The sequence below is a fragment of the Bidens hawaiensis genome, unplaced genomic scaffold, assembly GCF_021521415.1.
Source record: "Bidens hawaiensis isolate Kalapana, Puna unplaced genomic scaffold, B.hawaiensis_p1.1 tig00009425_1, whole genome shotgun sequence".
NCBI lineage: Eukaryota > Viridiplantae > Streptophyta > Magnoliopsida > Asterales > Asteraceae > Bidens > Bidens hawaiensis.
In genome coordinates this window covers 634,421-654,815 of record NW_027491697.1, presented here as the reverse complement: position 1 = coordinate 654,815, position 20,395 = coordinate 634,421, and positions in this window count along the sequence as shown.

Genomic DNA, 20,395 nt, shown 5'->3' with positions numbered 1-20,395 from the left:
GGACGACCTGAAGGAGTTGGTAATGAAGAAGTTTTGTGCTGACGCCGAGGTTGAAAGGGCGGAGATGAAGTTCCTAAATTTGAAAGCTGGGACAATGACGCATCGTGAGTACACCACCGAGTTCAATCGAATGTCTAGGTTGGTGCCCGATATGATCAACACTGAGGCTAAAAGGATCAAGTGTTATGTGAGGGGATTACCACAGAGAGTTCGCATGTTAGTCAGAACAAGTAAGCCTACTACTTTCGATTCTGCTGTCGAACTCGCAGAAATGGTCTACGCAGACTTGGTTGCGGATGATGTGGTGGTGGGAGATGAGAAGAAAGAGAGGAAAGGGGTCGCTCCTGCTAAACGACCCGGTACCCAGATGTGGAACCCTAAGAACAAGCAGCCGAGAGTTTGGGAGAACAGGTCGTGCAAGACTTGTGGCAAGGCGCACAGTGGTGAGTGTAGGTGGGGAAGGGGTTCGGATACATGTCATAAGTGTGGAAAGATACATGCCGGAGAATGTAAATTTGGGACGAATGTTTGCTACAAGTGTGGTAAGACGGGTCATTTTGCTAGGGAGTGTACCGAGAGTGAAGCTGGAGGTAGTAGAAGGAAGGATGCCGATCAAGCTAGGCCAAGAACTAGAGCCTACATGTTGACCCAAGAACAAGCCAAGCAGATTCCGGATGTTGTCACAGGTACGTTTCTAGTGAACGGTGTTTCCGCTACTGTATTATTTGATTCGGGCGCAAACAAAAGTTTCGTAGCCACACCATTTAGTAAACTAGCTAAAATGAAATGTTGCCGAGTGTCTGAAACTTTTGTAGTAGAAACCGCCAGTGACCCTTCGGTTAAAATAACAAAAATGGTTAAGAACTGTAAGATAGAATTGGAAGGACATGAGTTCCCGATTACCTTGTACGTTATAACCTTGGGAGGGTTCGATGTGGTTTTGGGAATGGATTGGTTGTCTGAGTTTGAGGCTCAGATAGTATGTAAGAGTAGGATTATAAGGTTAAAGTCATTGGATGGTAGCGCGGTAACGGTCTATGGTGATAAGGAAAGTTCTGGGCTTAATGTCATTTCGATGATGAAAGCCGAGGGTTTGCTAAGGCGAGGGTGTTGTGCCTACCTGGCTTATGTCGTCAATGCTACGGCCGAGACGAAAGAAATGAAAGATGTTCCTATTGTGCGCGACTACCCAGAAGTATTCCCTGAGGATCTTCCGGGGTTGCCACCAGAGCGAGAGATAGAATTTCAGATAGATTTAATACCAGGAGCCCAACCTGTCGCGAAAGCGCCTTACCGTCTAGCACCGTCCGAGATGAAAGAATTGATGTCACAACTGCAAGAACTCCTCGACAAAGGTTTCATAAGACCGAGTGTTTCCCCGTGGGGCGCACCAGTCTTGTTCGTGAAGAAGAAGGATGGAAGTATGAGAATGTGCATAGATTATCGTGAGTTGAATAAGCTGACGGTAAAGAATAGATATCCGTTGCCAAGGATTGATGATCTGTTTGACCAACTGCAAGGTTCAAGTTGGTTCTCACGAATAGATCTCAGATCAGGCTACCATCAGCTGAAGGTGAAAGAGGCAGACATCCCTAAGACAGCGTTCCGAACGCGGTATGGACACTACGAGTTCCTCGTAATGTCATTCGGTTTAACAAATGCTCCTGCAGCATTTATGGACATGATGAATAGGGTGTGTCGGCCGATGTTGGATAAGTCGGTTATCGTCTTCATTGACGATATATTGATTTATTCAAAGAGTGAGTCTGACCATGCCGAGCATCTGAGAGAGGTATTGGAAGTTCTGAAGAAAGAGAAGTTGTACGCCAAGTTTTCGAAGTGCGCGTTCTGGTTAAGAGAAGTGCAATTCTTAGGTCATGTGGTTAATCCGGAGGGGATTACCGTGGACCCAGCTAAGATTGAAGCGATAACGAATTGGAAAACTCCGCAGAATCCGACTGATATACGAAGTTTCCTAGGGTTAGCTGGCTACTATAGGAGATTCGTCGAAGGTTTCTCCAAGATAGCCGCACCGCTGACCGGTATGACCCGAAAGTCGATAGTATTCAGTTGGGGAAGGTTTCAGGAAGAAGCCTTTGAAGAATTGAAGAAGAGGCTCACGCAAGCTCCAATCCTTACCTTGCCCGATAGCGACGAGGATTTCGTTGTTTGTGCTGATGCCTCGCATCAAGGGTTAGGTTGCGTGTTGATGCAACGGGGGAAGGTGATAGCTTACGCGTCTAGACAGTTGAAGGTCCATGAAAGTACTTATCCGACGCATGATCTAGAGTTAGCAGCTGTAGTGCATGCTCTTAAGATATGGAGGCATTATCTGTACGGTACTAAGTGTACTATCTATACCGATCATAAGAGTTTAAAGTACTTCTTCGAACAGAAAGAACTGAACATGAGGCAGAGAAGATGGTTAGAATTGATAAAGGATTACGACTGTGAGATTAGGTATTACCCCGGTAAAGCTAACGTGGTCGCTGATGCGTTAAGTCGTAAGAATGAGGAAGTCCTTGCAACGGTGAAGTCATATAAGTTGATCATGAACTCAAGTCTTTTTGAAGAAATCATCAAAGTGCAGTCAGAAGTGTTAGTAGACGAAGGGTTAGTAAAGAAAGAAAGGATTTATGGCCAGCAAGATGAGTTGATGGAAAACACTCATGGAGTTAAAACTAGATTTGACCGTATGTGGATTCCACGCCATGGTGATCTTAGAAGTCGAATCTTAGATGAAGCTCATAAGTCAAGGTACTCAATCCATCCTGGAGCTACAAAGATGTACCAAGACCTGAAAAGAGATTACTGGTGGCCAGGAATGAAGAACGATGTAGTGGATTATGTTAGTAAGTGCTTAACTTGCTTACAAGTCAAAGCCGAGCACCAAAAGCCTTATGGGAAGATGCAACCGCTAGAGATACCTGAGTGGAAATAGGAACACATCACCATGGATTTCATAACTAAGCTACCTCGTACAGCTAAGCAACATGATACCATCTGGGTGATTGTGGACCGTTTGACCAAGAGTGCTCACTTTCTGCCCATACGAGAGGCCATCTCGTCAGAAATGTTAGCAAGCTTGTTCATCAAGGAAGTTGTAACCAAGCATGGAGTACCGTTATCGATCGTGTCCGATAGAGATACACGGTTTACTTCGAGGTTCTGGAAGAAATTCCATGAAGCTATGGGGACGAGGTTGAACATCGGTACGGCGTATCATCCTCAAACTGATGGACAGTCCGAAAGGACGATCCAAACCCTTGAGGATATGCTACGTACTTGTGTTTTAGATTTTGGTGGAAGTTGAGATGATCATCTGCATCTGGCAGAGTTCTCCTATAACAACAGTTATCATTCAAGTATTGGTATGCCACCGTTTGAGATGCTTTACGGTAGACGATGTAGAACCCCGGTGTGTTGGGGTGAGATTGGTCAGAAAGAAATGGGAAGCCTAGAAGTAGTTCAAGAAACGTCTTCAAAGCTCGATCAGATCAAAGCAAGATTGAAAGCCGCGCAAGACAGACAAAAGTCTTATGCAGATAAGCGGCGACGACCAATTGAGTTTAACGTGGGTGACTATGTGATGCTCAAGGTCTCGCCTTGGAAAGGAATTATCCGTTTTAGGAAAAGAGGAAAGTTGAGTCCGAGGTACATTGGACCGTTCAAGATTGTAGGTCGTGTGGGTGGAGTAGCTTATAAACTGGATTTACCCGATGAGTTAGAAGGAATTCATTCAACCTTCCATGTTTCTCATCTGAGGAAGTGTCTAGCTGATGACACGGCTCACGTGCCATTAATGGACATTGAGGTTGATGAACAATTGAACTACATCGAGCAACCGATAGAGATCGTTGATCGCAAGGAGAAGCAGCTTCGTCACAAGATTATACCTTTGGTAAAAGTAATATGGAAACACCGCAAGGGATCAGATGCTACTTGGGAAGCCGAGGATGAGATGCGCAAGTTTTACCCTAGTTTGTTTATGTAATAGTTAGGTTTCGGGGACGAAACTTCTTTAAGGGGGGAAGACTTGTAACATCCTAAAATTTTAATGATGAATAAAGGAAGTTATGTTTAGTGATTTCGCGTAATTGATTAATGTCGGGGAAGGAGCGGGTCTTGGACTTGGATTAATTGAGATGGGTTAAATGAGAATGGGATTTCAGGGATATAAATACCCCCAAAATCCCAAAATATCTTCATTTTCCCCCACTCTCCTAAACACACACATACACACACACCAAGCACACCCAAAACCGCCGCCGGCCGGGCCGAGAAAGAAGGAAGGATCGAGCGAGGTCCGGGTAAGAGAGAAAGATTAGTGGTGATACCAAGATAAACGAGATCCAAACAAGCTCATAAGGTAAGATTCTTGAACTTTGAAGTTTAAAGATCCAAGCTTTTTAGTGTTAAGTGACCGGAAATGGTCGGGAAGTGTAGTGAGTGGTATTGAACCTTAGCAAGGGTGTTAAAATCGCCCGAAATGTTGATCAGAAACCGAAACAGCGGACATCTGGGCAACTTCGCCTTCATCTGGGCAACTTCGCCTTCATCTGGGCAACTTCGCCTTCAAGCGATGAACTTCGCCTGCAAGCTAAGTTCGCCTGATGACAAGTTCGCCTGAGGTTTAAGTTCGCCTGATGACAAGTTCGCCTGAGGTTTAAGTTCGCCTAAAGCTAAGTTCGCCTGAGGTTTAACTTCGCCTAGAGCTAAGTTCGCCTGAGGTTTAACTTCGCCTAGAGCTAAGTTCGCCTGAGGTTTAACTTCGCCTAGAGCTAAGTTCGCCTGAGGTTTAACTTCGCCTAGAGCTAAGTTCGCCTGAGGTTTAACTTCGCCTAGAGCTAAGTTCGCCTGAGGTTTAACTTCGCCTAGAGCTAAGTTCGCCTGAGGTTTAACTTCGCCTAAAGCCAAGTTCGATTAGAAAATAAATTAAAAACCTAATGAAAAACGTGTTAAGACAGTTAATGAAAATAAAATTTTTCCAAGCTGACCTGGCAGCTCGACCCCAGCCAGGGGCTCTGCCCCTTGGACCCTGCTAGGGGCTGCCGCCCCTAGACCCCGCTGCCAGGGGCGCTGCCCCCCGAACCCCCCGTTCGTTGTGGGTCATATAAAGATAGAAATACATTATGAGAAGTGATAGTTAATTGATGCGAATACTTGTTATACAGTCAGCCGTGCACAACTGAAGAAAGGGATTACGATTAACGGTGAACGTAACCGTGTTCAGGTGAGTTTCTAGCCCCATTTATGTGTTATGTTTTCGGGGCTGTGTGCATACTCAACGTGTTTGTTAATACACTTATCCTAAGAGATAAGTGTACGCCTTATGTGGATAATGTGAAATGTATGAATGATTGCTTGATGGTACGTGAACGATCTTCGGATATTGCACGTACTGTCAGGTTGTAACGCTATGTATAAGGCAAGTATGTTATGTATGTTTATGTGTATGAACATGATAAAGATAATAGAAGAAAGAAATGATAATGTATGGTTGTATGGTTACGAAAAGGGTACCGAGCCCTAATAATACTCGAGGTATGATGTATGGTTGTATGGTAACGAAGAGGGAATCGAACCCTACTAATATTCGAGAACTAGGGAACCGAACCCTACTAATATTCGAGGAAGAAGGGTACCGAGCCCTAATAATACTCGAGGAAAGAGGGTACCGAGCCCTAATAATACTCGAGGAAAGAGGGTACCGAGCCCTAATAATACTCGAGGAAAGTGGGTACCGAGCCCTAATAATACTCGAGGAATGTAGGGCGTAATGCTCTTTATAACATAAGATATGAAAGTAAGTTAATACAAAAGAAAGTAAGAAAGTATGAAAGTAAGAAAGTATGAATGTAAGAAAGTATGAAAGTATGAAAGTATAAAAGTATGAATGAAAGAATATAATGTTATGTGAATGGTATGATTATGTGATTATCTAGAACTCACTCAGCGTAGCTGACTTTTAGTATGCACGCAGGTGAATAGGATGAGGCAGCTCGCTTGAGGAGACACATGGCACTGAACAAGAATCTGGCATCTGAAGACTTATGATGTTTTAATTTTAATGCTTTAATGTTGAAAGACAATGGATGTTTTGAGACAAGTTATGAATTATGTAAAGACTTATGAAAGTTTTATATTCCGCGTAAATGTTTTAATTAACTCTGATATTTAGAACTGTGTTTATGAGTAAATCCAACACGAAAGTAGGGTTACCGGTAACGGGGCCTTACAAAATATGAGTCAAAAGGAACCGTAATTCAAAATTAGACAAAATGATTGCGATAATTATATATATATATATATATATATATATATATTTACATATTATGTGAAATTTGAATTTGAAAAATTCATTTAGTATCGGAATTCTTTTATAATGAAAAAAGTATATTGTTAAAAAATATTAACATACATTTTAACCTTAAATAGTAAATGTAACAACCAAATTGAAGACAAGATTGGAGGTGTATTTTCGTTATGTAATTCTCTATACTTCCCTTTAGTCTCCATGGTGTACAAAAGTTGTAGCTCGTTCTGTGTTTCTTTGAATTCGACAACCAAAACACATTTCATATTACATAAAACATTCATCAACAGGAACATAATTTTCTAACTTAGTCAACAACATAAGAGCTTGTTGTAGCATTTGATTTAACGTATAATAAAATAAGGTGGTAACAAAATAATAGAATATACATAAGTCCTATGACTCTTGAACTGATTTTTACGTATCTTCTTCAACCATGTTATATGCATGTCCACTACCATGCTTCATCTTAAAAGTCAATGAAAATTCTTGTCCAACTAACATAATAGTGTTAATAGGAATTTTCTGTAATTTGATAAATATTTGTTGTGAGTAACATCTAAAAACACGGTGACTACAAAATCAAAGGAAAAAAATAAACTAAACTAGATAAATTCATATAACGATATTTCATTACAATAAACAACTAGCAACATAATGTCATCGAGAAAAAAATATACCTTTCAAAAAGGTTGTGTGATTAAACCAACTTATATAGTTTGAGATGAATGGATCGGTGATAAAAATGTAAGATAAATTATATAGTTGAAAACAAAATAGCTTATCTTTTGAATGACATTATTATAAATTAGAAACCGTAATAAATTGATAGTATTTTGTGTTTTATGAAAATGTCGTAACTCTAATATATTTGAAAATGGTTTTGTATTAAGGAAATGTCAATACATAATTAAATTTGATTAAAATATAATAATTATTTGATTTTGGTCATTAAGAATAAGAAGAAAAACAGATACAATTCATTTGAATATTCTTCTACAATTTGTATGTTGTGAATTATGGAAAAGTCAACAACTAAATATGAGTTTGGTTTTATAGTTGAGGAGAAAACATATTTATATATGTTAAGTCAAGAAATCTAACACAGTTACCGTTTAAGTTGAGTTGGTAAGCATCTTTAGTTTGAAACATGGTTTCGAGACTTTTATCACATAAAATTTATTTTTCAAAATTTTACAATGGCTTACGACCATGGAAAACGGGTCATAGGTTATAATAGAAAAACAGGTCATTGGTCATAATTGAAAATACCTGAAAGGACATATATACTTGACATCCTATGTGGAGGGTGTAGTTAAATGTTATGTGAACAATATGTATTCTTTTAATAGTATAATATGATTAGATGATCAAATGAGAATTGTTTTTAATGACATTTAATCAAGGTTGCAGTTAGGCGTTTAACTCGTGCATAAACATTTAAATGACTATAATATAATGTTTTCATTATTCAAACAATATAATGCATGGGCTTTTAACATGGTATATATAAATTAAAACTAAAAATTTGTTGGAATTTTCATGATTATTATATACTTTGCAGCTGAACTATTAGAGGACCCTTAGTCTAACATCCCGAAATTTCTAAGAATAATATTATATATATTATTTATTTATGAAGGGGAACGTTTACTTGAATTGGTAGAGAAGTAGTAAAATAACAAAGATGGTTCAAGTAGGCTAGTTAGATAGAATTAAATATGAACCAATAAGGAAAGATGGGCCTTAGGTCCATGGGCTTAAGGTAGTATAAATACCCCTTAAACCCTAATCCTTTCTATTATTATCTCTACACCATAGCCTACACCTTAGAAAACACACACAACATCATCTTATAACCCGAACCAAAATCCAAAGGCGAAAATCCGAGCTTGTTGGTGCTGGAACGTCGTGACAAACCAAACCAATATCAAGACATTACCGTGTTCATAGTTCGACTCGTTTAAGGTACGTTATAATTAGGAATCGTCCGTTTAGGTTCGGTTTTGTTTGGAAATTCATAGATCTGTTTTAGTAGGTTAACAACGAATCCAACACGACCAATCCTACTAAAATCCGTTAACGTTTGATAGGTTTATTGATAACCTAAAAGAACCCGTAATATGAATGTATAAATCTCACCCCTTGAACATGAATGTTTGGCTGTTTTGAGGGTTAGGATTTGTAGGCGCTTGGATTCCGAATCCATTGATACCTAAATCGAGTTATTTGGTTAAGAAACGAAGATGATTATGGGCGGATTAAGAACGAACAGTGGCTGCAGCTGGGCAACTTCGCCGCAGCTAAGTTCGCCTAGTTAACTTCGCCCAGTAAAAACTTCGCTAAGCAAGTTCGCTGCAGCAAGTTCGCCTGGTTAACTTTGCTGCTGGTTAAGTTCGTTTGCCTACATGTTCGCCTAATGATCAAGTTCGCCAGATGACTAAGTTCGCTTAATGATTAAGTTCGCTTAATAACTAAGTTCGCTTAATGATTAAGTTCGCTTGATGATTGAGTTCGCTTAATGATTAAGTACGCTTAATGTTAAGTTCGCTTAAAATGCTAAGTAAAAGCAACCCAGTACTAGACCACGAATCGGGCTAACGAATTAGGCTTAATTCATTATAACGAATGAGAGGGTGAATAAAATAATAACTTAAAATCCTAATGGAAAATGTGTTAAGACAGTTAATGTAAATAAAATTTTTCCAAGCTAACCTGGCAGCTCGACCCCAACCAGGGGCTCTGCCCCTTGGACCCTGCTAGGGGCTGCCACCCCTAGAACCCCGCTGCCAGGGGCGCTGCCCCCGGACCCCCGTTCGTTGTGGGGTATAGTTGAACTAGAAACGCGATATAGATAGTGATAGTTAATTGATACGTGTAACTGTTATACAGTTAGTCGTGCACAGCTCAAGAAAGGAATAACTACTATCGGTGAACGTAACAGAATTCAGGTGAGTTTCTAGCCCCATTCCTTGTTATGTTTTCGGGGCTGTGTGCATACTCGATGTGTTAGTTAATACATTTATCCTAAGTGATAAGTGTATGCCATATGTGATATATGTGATAGATATGAATGATTGCTTATCGGTACGCGAACGATCTTCGGATATTTCGCGTACTGTCAGGTTGAAAATAAAGATATGAATGTTATATATGGATGATGTATGATCGTTATGAACGAATGCTTGTCGGGGCGTGAACGATCTTCGGATATTACACGTACCGACAAGGAGTATGATTGTTAAATGAAGGATGTGTAGAACGCCTAGAGTGTTCTTATGCTACGATGTGATTATTGTATATGCAAATAAGTGTATGCAGGTACAGGAATGGCAAATGAGTTCTATATCTGACTTAGTAAGTTAGGATGGCAAATCCCTCTAACTTCCGTTGGACATAGACTTAGCATGTGATGGCGTAGTTAAGGACGGCGGGCCTTATACGAGTTATATACGGTAGATGAGAACGTAGTTAAGGACTGTGGACCTTATACGTGTGTATGAAATAGGATTCGGCATAGGAAAGGACTGCGGACCTTATACTTGCTGTAATTGTGTTGTGATAGCATAGGGGAGGACTGCGGACCTCTTACGTGCTAATAAATAGGTTATAGCACAGGGAAGGACTGCGAACCTTGCACGTGTTGTTAATATAGGATGGTACAGGGAAGGACTGCGGACTTTGTACGTACCGTAAATGGTGAACATAGGTAAGGACGACGGACCTTTTTCATGTTCACGGCCCTGAGTATAGGTATAGACGGCGGACTATGAACATACTCTCGGTGGATTGAGGTAGGTAGTCGTAAGTATGTATTTAGAATAAAAGGTTAGCTGGTTGAGTATGAATATGTATCTTCGGATACATAAGTATGTATGATATGTGTATGTATTGCATGTTACCTGATTAACTAGAACTCACTCAGCGTAGCTGACTTTTAGTATGCACGCAGGTGAGTAGAATGGGGCAGTTAGCTTGAGGAGGACACGTGGCAGGGTTGGATGAAGCTGGCACCTGAAGATTTTGTTATGATGTTTTATTACTCTATTTTGTGTTATGTTTTAAAAAGACAAAATTATGGATAATTGTAACGAATGGTTGACTATGTTATTATTCTGCGAAAGTTTTTAATTAACTCTGATTTTAGAACTATGTTTATGAGTAAATCCAACATCCAATTGTAGAGCACCGGTAACGGGGCCTTACACTTAGACCATTAGTATGGAGCAATGTTTTAATCATCGGTACGTACCGATCGGATGAGGGTAACGCAACCGGCATAAAGAGTCCGATATTGTTAGCTGGTTTGCTAGGATATCGTATTGCCAGTTTATTTTAAAAATACCGATTTAAATCGGCAAACCGGTTTTAAACCAAGAGATTTTTTATGCTTTTTTGCGGCCAAAATTTTAAAAGCGACGTTTGACCTAGCGGCTAAAATTAAAACGAATAAGCCCATTAAGCAGCGATTCGTTAATAAACCAATTTTGTGTCCTGCAAATATAAGATCGGTTTCTTTACATCTTTTGTAATTGATTAATTTTATATTTAAAGTACAAACTTCTTCGACTTGATCATTGTTCATGTGTGATGTTTATTAATGTACGTTAAGGTTATTTTTGAGTTGTAGTTGTATTTACATGAAATTAAACCTGGTTGAACCTCCCGATACATGCCGGTTCAAGTGATTGTACCATTTTTTAAACAAATTCGGTACGAGTAAGATATCGATTTTTAAAAACATTGGGATGAAGCCCCTATGAGGGTGTTTTGCGACATGTGACGCCTCGTCATCATATGAGTTTTTTACAACAAAATGGTGTGGTGGATGAAGCCTCTTTAATCATTGCGCAATTAATGTTTTTTTAGTTTTAGTTTTTGATAAAAATAAAAAATTTGATTGGTTGAAGTTTGTGAAAAAAAACCTGATTATTTGAATGAATAATGGAGTAGGCGCTTTCTAGGAAACGCTCCTAGCCCGAAACCAGCCCAAAGCGTCCTGGGGACGGAATGCCCGGGCGCTATGAGAGTTTTTTTGGATGGGTATAACGTCCACTACATCGTTTTTTTATTAGTTACGATTATGGTTAGAATATTCTTATCAACAAGGGGTTACTGTTGATGACTAATATTAGTTATTTTAATATTTTAAATCAGATTAAGGTCATACCTAACCCTCTAGTCATTATTGATAACTAATAGAGAATTTTGATAAAAGCTGACTGAAGACACAATATAATAACCGTTGATTCTATCAAAAAAGAAAGTAATATATTACCTGGCGACTATTACAATACTTGTAAAACAATATAATATAAAAATAAAATAATATGTCGGTACATTAGCAAGATTATAAGTTTAAAAGTTAACTACAAACTGTCATGTATTTCCTTTTATTTATAAAATCTGCAAGTTGAGGGTTTATCGTTTCAATTTGTAACAAGTTTAGGATATAAAACTAACTTTCGTTTAAATTTATTTTAGATTGGGTTGAAAGGATCAAGTGTAAGCCCCCATTACCGGTAGCCCTACTTTTGTGTTGGATTTACTCATAAATGCAGTTCTAAATATCAGAGTTAATTAAAACATTCGCGGAACATTAAAAACTTTCATAAAACATTTCGTAACAATCCAAAACTTGTCTTAAACAAACAACTTGTCTTTCAAAAACAAAGTAATTAAAACATATCACGTCTTGAGCCTTCTGATGCCATCCTCTTATTCAATGCCACGTGTCTCCTCAAGCGAGCTGTCTCATCCTACTCACATGCGTGCATACTAAAAGTCAGCTACGCTGAATGAGTTCTAGTTAATCATACATTATACAATACACATAAACTTATATTTTTTCAATCATACTTTCATACTTTCTTTTGTACTAACTTGCTTTCATATCTTACGTTATAAAGAGCATTACGCCCTACATTCCTCGAGTATTATTAGGGCTCAGTACCCTTCTTCCTCGAGTATTATTAGGGCTCGGTACCCTCTTTCCTCGAGTATTATTAGGGCTCGGTACCCTCTTTCCTCGAATATTAGTAGGGTTCGATTCCCTAGTTCTCGAATATTAGTAGGGTTCGATTCCCTCTTCGTTACCATACAACATACCTCGAGTATTATTAGGGTTCGGTACCCTTTTCGTAACCATACAACCATACAACCATCCTTTCCTTCTTTTATTAACTTTATCTCGTTCATACACATAAGCATACATATCATACTTACCTTATATATAGCGTTACAACCTGACAGTACGTGCAATATCCGAAGATCGTTCACGTACCATCAAGCAATCATTCGTACATTTCACATTATTCACATAAGGCATACACTTATCTCTTAGGATAAGCGTATTAACAAACATATTGAGTATGCACACAGCCCCGAAAACATAACACATAAATGGGGCTAGAAACTCACCTGGATCTTGTTACGCTCTCCGTTAGTCGTTATTCCCTTCTTGAGCTGTGCACGGCTAACTGTATAATATTTACATGTATCAATTAACTATCACTACTCATATCATCTTTCTAGTCTTAGCTACTACCCACAACGAACGGGGGTCCGGAACAGCGCCCCTGGCAGCGGGGTCTAGGGGCGGCAGCCCCTAGCAGGGTCCAAGGGGCAGAGCCCCTGGTTGGGGTCGAGCTGCCAAGTCAGCTTGGAAAAATTTTATTTCCATTAACTGTCTTAACACATTTTTCATTAGCATTTTGAATCATTGAATAATATGTTACTTAAAAGTTCAAGGGCTTATTTGTAATTAAATCATTCTTTTCTAAGTCCAGGGACCATTCTGTCATTATGTTAAACTTCTAATTCGTCCCAGTCCTTTAACGAATGGGGTTCATAACGAATGAACCCATTCGTTACCTTATAACGAATCAGACCTTATTCGTTTGATCTGGTTAGCAAATTGAACCCTATGACGAATTGAACTCTTAGCGAATCAGTCCACATAACGAATTAGTCCATATAACGAATTAGTCCATCTAATTCGTTCTCTCTTCTAACGAACTGGCTATAACGAATCAAGGGTGATTCGTCATCCCTTTCCCTTAACGGATTGAACACGAACTGTAATCGGTTCGCTATGTTCCCATGGACGAACTAGCTAGCGAATCACCTTTAATTCGCTATATTCCTGTAGCGAACTAAGGTTAGGTCAGGAATGTCAGAACATTCCCTGACATTCCCCCCTTAACCTCGTACCACTTTCCGGCGCCGCCTTTTCGGCGCCGCCTTTCCGGCGCCGTCATTGCTGGAAAGCCGCCGGAAAAACGCGATTTCGCCGGAAAAAAGGGTTTTAGCTCGTTTTTCACCGTTTTTCGTCCCGTTCGATCCAGATATGAGCTAGGGTGACCCCTAAGCTCATCATAGGTTCGGTTTATACCCGATTCCATCCGGATCTCGTGACTTAAACGGTTTAACGGTGTCGGCTCGTCGTTTCGTGACTATATATAACGGGTTTAAGCTAATAAAACATCATACTAGTATTACCTCGGGTCGGTGCTCGGTTTCCTTCTTGGTTTCGGTGTAGATAGGGAAGAACTAGAGAGAAATCTTAAGTGTGTGTTTTGGGTGGTGTATGGAATGTGTGAGAATGAATTAAATGAGGGATTAATGGTTTATATAATTATGGATCATGGGCTTAAGCCCATGGTCCTTTCCTCTTTCTTTCATAATCCAAGTCCATAATCCATATCCATTTAACCCAACACTAGCCCAACTCGTATTCTATTTCTCTAAACCGATAACGACCCACTATAAAATAGATGATATTTATTCTATTAATAAAACCGAAATTAGGATGTTACATCAAGATAGCCTAAAATCCCGTCGGATCTGACAAATATAGCCCTATTAGGACGCGTCACGAAGCATACTATTCCCTCGAATCCGATAAATAAATGAAATAACCCGATGTAATAATAAACAGTCGGATTTGACGGTTCAGTTCATGCATCTATCGGATCCGATTGTTTAATTTGTCTGACGAACCTTAGATTTTTCAATTCGGGCATTTTTATTATGAGTTCTAAAGTGAAATTGAACACTATGGTTGTGTTATCTTCGAAAAACTAAGCAATTTACACTAATTTGCTTGATCTTGTGGAGAATTAAGAAAGATGGAGATGGAGGTTGGTTATGGAGGTTTAGGAGTTGAGATGTAGAAGCTGATGAATTCCGCCGGATCCATTAAAAATTTCGTCGGATTCGATGGTCTTTTAATGAATTCCGTCGGATCTATTAATACGTTGACACGTGACGGTTTTAAATGTTCAAAAATTCTGTCGGACAATGTTGAAATTCCGTCGGATCCGACAGAAAAAATAGGCTACTTTAGAAAAAAAAATTTGTAAAACAAGGCTATTTTTGAAAAAAAAAATAAAAATATGGTCAAACTAGCCTCTTTTGTAAAAAACACTTAATCAAACTAGATTATTTTCAAGATTTTCCCGATTAAAATTGTATAGAACCTACCCGACCCAACCCAACCCAACCCAACCCAACCCAACCCAACCCTAGCTATAGTTTTATTCATTTTTAGTTTCAAGGTAAATTGCGGATAAAAGAAATCAAAGCCAGTCACATAGTTCTCTATTAAATTTATTGCTTCAAATTTTCGCTTGCTAAAATCAAGGCTGTAAAATTTTCTACACTTTTCTAAATTTAATTAGCTTAATTTTTTTCAATTACATAAATAACAATAAAAAAACGTAGTTTACGTATTAAAAATACACAAACCAAGGTAGGATTAACAATGTGTTGGTGTAAGACTGTGTATGTATATCCTTCATCTTTTATACAATGATCGTTAATTTGCGTATCTAACAAACAAACAATGTAGAGAAAGTTAGTTGTGTAAGTTGTCAAAAGTTTATATGCATGTATAATATGGTTCTTCAAATAAATATTGACTGTATAGGGTGTTAAAAGTTTGTGTAGGTATATGTTGTATGGTTTCTTCAAATACATATAAACTGTGTAGGTTGTTAAAAAATTTGTGTAGGTATATGTTGATATGGTTCTCCAAATACATATAAACTGTGTAGGTTGTTAAAAAATTTGTGTAGGTATGCATTGGTTGTGTAATGATCTCTTATGCAATGGTCGTGTATGAAAGATTTTATGTGTAGGTGAATATTAATATCCATCAACACATACTTACATTGCGATGAATAATATAAAAAAACTATTTTACACGTGTTTGCATTATATGTCAACAAAAAATATACAACCTACACAAAAATATATAACCTAAATTCTGGCGACAAGGCCTAAATAAACTGGCGACAAGGCCCTTTAGAAGAGATGAAAAATCTCTTAAACCATTAGAAACGAACTTGCGATAGGGCCTTTTAGAAGAGATGTAAATCTCTTAAACCTTAAGAATAAACTAGCGACGATGACCTTTAGAAGAGATGTAAATCTCTTTAACCTTAGATTATGGTACGTCTACCATAAACTTGTGATTCAAACCAATAGCTGAGGATAACGAGATAACAAATCACTATATTTTATGTGTTGGCCCCGCCTCTCAAACTAAGGCCGAATAAATCATGCGCTACAGGCTTCTTAAGAAGAGATGAAGATCCCTTAAACCTCAAAATTCAAACCAATAGCCGAGGATAACGAGGTAACAAGTCACTATATTTCATGTGCTCGCCCCGCCTCTCAAACTAAGGCTGAATAAACGTGCTCTACAGGCGACTTAAGAAGAGATGAAAATCCCTCAAACCTTAGAAGAGGTGAAAACCCCTTATACCTTAAGGATAAGCTGGCGACGAGGCCTTTAGATACTGGCGACGAAGGCCCAAGTTAACTTCCTTCTCTCATATCTACAAAACAGTTAACTCTAAGTGAGGGGTGGGTGTTAGCATTGCTAACACCCCTCCGATGCTTAAGTTAGTATCTTGTTTGAAGAATAATAATATTAAAAATGAATAAAAGTATAAGTTTGAGTACATACCTTGACTGTTTAGTATAACAGTTATCCTCGGGATAGAAGTCTTACATGAAATATTTTTTGAGATGTATAGCATTCCAAGCCCTTGGTAGTAAGTCACCATCCAAAGTAGACAATTTGTATGCCCCCTTTCCTGCTTCCGAATCAATCAGGTAAGAACCTTCCCACTTTGGTGCGAGCTTCCTATCCGTAGGATTGGTAGTATTTTGAAAAGCTTTTCGGAGAACCAAATCCCCTTCTTGAAACCTTCGAACTCTGATATTCTTGTTGTAGGACTTTGCTATCTTCTGTTGATAAGAAGCCGTTCTGATCTTTGCCAAATCCCGGAGTTCTTCTACCGCATCTAGATCTTCAAGTAGACTTCGAGTGTTATCTTCGGGATTTTGATGAGTGACTCTGGCCGTCGGGATAACCATTTCTGTGGGGATAACTGCATCAGCTCCAATTACTAATGAGAAAGGAGTCTGACCAGTAGCATTCTTCGAAGTGGTTCTATCTGCCCAAAGAACAAAAGGTAGTTCCTCGGCCCACTTTCCTTTCTTAGACCCCCAACTTTTTCTTCAGGTTATTGATAATGATTTTGTTGCTAGACTCAGCCTGTCCATTAGCCTGAGGGTGGACAGGTGTTGATGTGATCATCTTGATTCCCCAACTGGCACAGAAGTTAGTTGTTCTCTTGCCGATGAATTGCGAGCCATTGTCACACACTATCTCTGCTGGGATCCCAAATCTTGTCAGGGTATTGCGCTTGATGAATGAGATAACTTCTTTCTCTCGGACTTGAACAAAGGCTTCCGCTTCGATCCACTTCGAGAAATAATCTGTCATAGCCAACATAAAGACTTTTCCTCCCGGAGCTCTTGGTAGTTTCCCCATGATATCTGTTAGTGCACAGAATTTTGACACTGTGGATATGTTATCCTGGCATATGTTTTGGATCAATTATCCTTAGCGTGTGTTCCAGATCCCGTCAGGATCAAGGATCCACAGTACTTATTATTTACTAACGGTTGTTCTCATGTGTGGTCTTATATTTAACAGGTATAACGGTTAGAAGACTCAGTCTATCCACTAAATTGCAGTCAAGAAGATATTGACGTGTCTGGATTAATTATCCTTCTGAAGAGTTCCAGAGCTATGTCAGGATCATGGATCCTCGGTATTTGCTATTATTAACGGTTGTATCTTATATGAAGGCTGATATTTAATAAGTGTAACAGCTAGAAGACCTGGTCTACCACCTATTTCGCAGCCTGAGTGATGGAGCACGTGGTCAAAGTGGGTGTTACGATTATTTTGAAGACATGGCGGATTTTTAGGGATTATTAGTTAATAGTCTTTATTAATCATAACTCCCTTGAGTTATTATCTTTTATATATAATGGAGATTGTGATCAGCTAGGAAAACACAACCCGATACACATGTACCTACACACACACTAGAGCATAAGCAAATACTCTCTCTACACACTAGCTTTCTTTGTAATCTCGATCATCAACTCCACAACACTTGTAACCACCTTTTATTTATCAATATACTTGACGGTGATAGTTTTCACCGTCCGAGGGTTTATTGTGCCGAAGACCACGATAATCGCATACTCATCGACCAAAGGTTACCTTGTTGATCTTTAACCGAAAAGAATCGACCAACGATTACTTAGTTAATCCTTGACCGAGGAAGTTCGACCAGAGATTACCTTGATAAGTTTTGACCGAAGTAAGACTATCTTGGTTAAGGGCTTTTTCCCTCGTGATCAAATCACTGTGTTCACACAAATTACGATTACGCGTCCAATATTATCGAATTAGCACTATACCTCACATTTACGAATTTGGATACTGGATCCTTAGCAGATTGTTATCCAAAATAATTTGGCGCCCACCGTGGGGCAATTGGTGCTATAATCCAGATTATTTCCTATCAATTTTCAACTTTTCATACCCATATCACCATCAATGCCCTCTCAATCAACCTCTGCTTCATCAACAATGCCGTCTTCGATTTCTCTCTCATCAAGATCTTTGCCGCCGATGCCTCCTCCAATTACGGGAGCACCAAGGACCACCGCGGCTGGAAACAAGACACAAATTCCAGTCTTCCAGAGCTCAAAAACCACTGCTGCCACTTTGGTGGCCAAATCTAACAATGATGTTTCTGCAATGTTTTCACAGGTTAAGGCATACATGGAGCAGCAGAACAAAACCAACCAGATGATCCAACGTGAAATTGAAAATCTCAAGAAAAGAAAGAGGCCAGCGGTGGATCAGACTCCCTTGATGCCTAGGTTGCTGGATTTCACTACTTCAGGATCCGTGGCTCAACATACTCAAGGATCCTCGATCCTTCAGCAAGGATCATCCATCCTTCAACCAGGGTCCGTGGGTCAACAAACTCAAGGATCCTCATTCTTTCAGCCAGGATTATCTATCCTTCAACAGGGGTCCATGGGTCAACAAACTAAAGGATCCTCATTCGTTCAGCCAGGATCATCTATCCTTCAACAAGGGTCCATGGGTCAGCAAAATCAAGGATCCTCGTTCCTTCAACAAGGATCATCCATCCTTCAACCAGGATCCTCTTGGTTGTATCCTCAAGGATCCTTCGGCTCCCAACCTCAAGGATCCTTCTGGCAGAATTCACCATCAAAGGTCTTCTGAGGTCCATGAAGGGGACATCATCCCCATGCAGACCATTGCCTCTGGTAGACCTGCTACTGTAGCAGATGCTTCTTATCTTAACTACACTTTTGGGATGCCAATGTTCAACCAACCAAGAGGTAACGCCTATAATCATATATCCTCAGACACTAACCTGGGCTCTATGCAGGATACAGGTATCAATCAGGCTATGGCTAGGGAACTTCAGAAGCTTAAGGATATGATATCCAACGTGCCAGGAGTGGTCCGTCCAATTCCTGAAACACCAGAAGGGAGCCATAAGTTGTCCAGATTCGCTCCACCGATATGCAATGCGGAGATCCCAAAACGCTTTCAAACACCCAACATGAAGGTGTATGATGGGACCACTGATCCGGAAGAGCACGTGGCTCAGTATAGGGAAAGGATGGAGATCAATCCAATTCCTAAAAGACTCAAGGAAGCTTGTCTATGCAAGGGTTTCGGATCCACACTAACAGGATCTGCACTTAAATGGCTGCTAAGTCTTCCTCCTTATTCTGTTACATCTTTTTCACATCTAGTTAACTTGTTCAAAAGCCAGTTTTCTTGTAGTAAGAAATTTGAGAAGTTAACTAGTGATTTATATAGAGTTATCCAACCTTATGATGAATCCTTAAGGGATTTTGTTACAAGGTTAGGCAGGGAAGCCCTAGAAATACCTAATCTTGATATGGCTACGGCTGTTGAAGCATTCAAGATGGGACTTCAAAGGGGCTCCCCATTTTATGACGATCTTGTGATGACTCCGTGCAGGACCTTAGATGAAGTTAGGAACAGTGCGTTAAGATTCATCCGATTAGAAGACGATAAAAGGATCCAGGATCGTCTTGGGGGGCAAACAAAACAAGAATCCCCCGATAAGAATAAAGGATCCTCATACAGGAACAACAATTCGAAGCCGTACACCAAGTTCAACAATCAAAACGTACGAGCAGTCGAAAAAGGAGATGACGATGAAGACTATCCTTGCATCTCTGACTATTGTTTCTCTGTGAACACTCATGGCTTGATCTGTGCCATGAAGGACCTAGGGGAAAAAGCAAGGTGGCCCCGAAAGAACGAGAAGACAACCACGTTCAAGGACAATTCTAAGTGGTGTGCTTTTCACGAAGATTTTGGCCACATGACAGACGAGTGCATCGGCTTAAGAAGGGAAATTGGATACCTCTTGAGCAAGGGTCACTTTAAAGAACTCTTGGGAAAGAAGAAATCCAAGATCCAGGATCCCGAAGATCTTCTACAAAAAGCAACACCACCACCACCAGACGCTCATGTGATCAACTTCGTCTCCAGAGAGTACGGCATGATTCAAACTTCTTGTTCCGCAGAAGAATTCGAGTTGGACGATGAAAGAAGACCGCTCATCCCCACTACTCGAGTGACTAATCAAAGGATCTTCTTCAACTCGAGAATCCAGGATCCTCACC